We start from the raw sequence: 2,733 nt of genomic DNA on the forward strand, positions 1-2,733 counted from the left end.
AAGAGAATCCCGATGACCCCTCAACTTCCAGGAGTGTGGCCCTCCAGGTGTGGTATTTGTGGCTGATGCACCGAGCCACTCTGGCCTGTCACCTTACTTCGCAAAATGTCATTATTGATGATGTGCACTTGGATTTATTGTTGAGGTCTTGAGTTTCCCATTTCCTTGACTGTGTAGCAATGGTTCTGTAGTAAGATTTATTTATGGAGCAAGCACACCCCCCCACCACCACGTAAAGGGTGACTGCTGTACTCACAATAGAATACTGTGTTAAAAGAACCAGCCAAGGTTTTGGGTGCCCCATCTGGAAGATAGGGCAGGAATGAGCTTATTTACCACAATGTATCTTCTTGGAACATGGTGCGATGTTCTAGATGAAAACATTAAGGAGTACAGCAGGAAGGAAAAAGGCTTCTTGATTACCTGAAATTTGCTGTGGTTTTCTCCTAAAATCGTGTGGCTTATGTTGCATCCCTGCCAGCAGCTCATCCAACCTCTGTATGAAAATTTACAGCCACCAAGAAATGTCCATAAACCACCTTGGGTCATTGCAAATGGCTTCATTTGTTTTCAATTTTTTGAAGTTTTGTTTCAGTTATGATTTATGTGCTTTAAAAATAATTGAAATGAGCATGAATCAGGGCAAAATAAAATAATGAAAGCAAAAAGGATGATGTAATGTGGGAATGGCTGGGAACACCAGGAAACTGCAGGTGGGGAGGTCACTGAATTTGATCAGACCAGGTTACCCTGAGATTCTTGGAAACAGTGGCAAAAAGAGAAAGGCAAAGGGTTCTCGAAATATTTTCATCTAATGAAAGGAAGTGGATCATATTTTCAAGGGAAGTGAATAGTCTCCTGACTATTTACTAGGAGGAATTATCCTAAGGCTTTTATACTATGCACATTTGAAAGGCCTTAATGGACAGTGACTCTTTGCCAGATATTTTATCAGAAATGTGAGGACATTTCTAGTAACAATCCTTAGTAGAAACTTGACTCTAGGAGTTTAAAAAAAAAAAACAGATACATCGAACATAATTGCTTCAATAAGTCCATTTCCAGTTGTGCTGTCCCAGATGGAGGGTGAAACACATTAATGGATGTGGTTTCAAAGAAGTGAATTTAATTTTTCTCTACCCCAGGAAGGTAATGGATGTCAATTAGAGATTTCCTAGTCAGTTCTATTACAAGGGAAAGAAAATTCACATGAATGGATCTTTTTGCCTGGCCACCCCAACACTTCTTTGGTTCTGGTGGCTTTCTTTGCAGAGGATTGTGAGGTGGAACTGGGGGAAAGTTTCAGAGATGTCATGGTTTAACTGCAGCTCTGGATGCAACAGAAGTGAGGATCTGCAGAACCTAGGGGGCTGCTCAGACCCCAAACGCAGGGGACAGAGGGAAAAGATTTGGAATAATATCTCTTTAGGATCTCTTCTTCCTTTTTATGACTCTTGTCTTTTGCATAGAAGATGGACTTTTTGTGTGTGTGTGTGTCAAATGGAGTCATTATTATAATTTTTTTCCTGGAGTTTTTAAAGTGATGTCTAAATTGATCCAGGTAAGAGTACATCAGGAGACATGATTACAGGTACAAACAAAATTTACAAGTACACTCATTTGTACATTGTGACATAAATGTTTTTTTAAACACCATAACCAGGTGATAAGTTAATGATGTTCAAAGAGAATTTAAATTCTCAAGAAAATGTCTATGGCTTATCCACATTATGATCAGAGACTTACTGTGCAACCCTGGAATTAGAATATAGGGAGGTAAATCAACTCACTGGCATCGCCAGTTCAGCTAATTTTATTTTCTCATAGTCATCCAGCAGCAAATTCAAATTTTGGGATCCTTGGTGCTATACTTTGCATCCTAAGTGTCTCCAAAGGTTCATGTGGTAAAGGCTTGCTCCTCAGGTGGCCCTGTCAGGAGGGCTTGTAGCCTTCAGGAGTGAGACATAGTGGAAGGTCTTCATGGTCATTAGGGGTATGTGGAAGGTCTTCATGGTCATTAGGGGTATGTCCTTGAAAGGGACTAAGGACTCTGGCCCATTCCCTTTTCTCTTTCCAGTCATGATGCGAGTGGCTTTTATCTGCCATGCACCCCCTACCATGATGTATCTCTCAAAAGCAATGAGGTCACCTGCTCATGGACTGAAATCTCCAAGACCATGAGCTAAAATAAACCTGGGCTGATTATCTCAGGTATTTGTTGTAATAACAGAAGGTTGACTTACATTCATGATCCCTGGAGTGCAGGCATTTTGTTCCATTAATTCAAGAGACCCGCCTGTATCCTTTAGACACCCGTTAAGATGTAATTGGTCTTAAGAGTATCCCCCCTTCCCCATAGAGGGGGCTTTCCAACTCCATACAGAGCTGAGGCCAAGTAGGGCCAAACCGTTTTTCAGAAGCATGGCTAGTATTTGCTCAATAGTCTAGATACAAAGTAAGTTGAGAACTGAGAGTATCATATCATAAAATGGGAATAAAATCTATTGAGTGGCAGCAGCCACCAAGCAATAGCATCTTCAGGAGGAGTGAAACCAGAAAACTGCACTGAGCTGGACAGAAACTTGCCCTGAATTAGACTGGAACAAGGACAGACTGGGAGGGAAGGCAGAGCCAGCTGTGAGATGCAGGCAAAAGACAAACATTTACTCCTGCATTCATCTGCTTACTCATTCATCACACACACAAGGTTTTCTCTCCACCCAAGGTTCTTCT

The sequence above is a fragment of the Sciurus vulgaris genome (genome assembly GCF_902686455.1).
Source record: "Sciurus vulgaris genome assembly, chromosome: 15".
Classification (NCBI taxonomy): domain Eukaryota; kingdom Metazoa; phylum Chordata; class Mammalia; order Rodentia; family Sciuridae; genus Sciurus; species Sciurus vulgaris.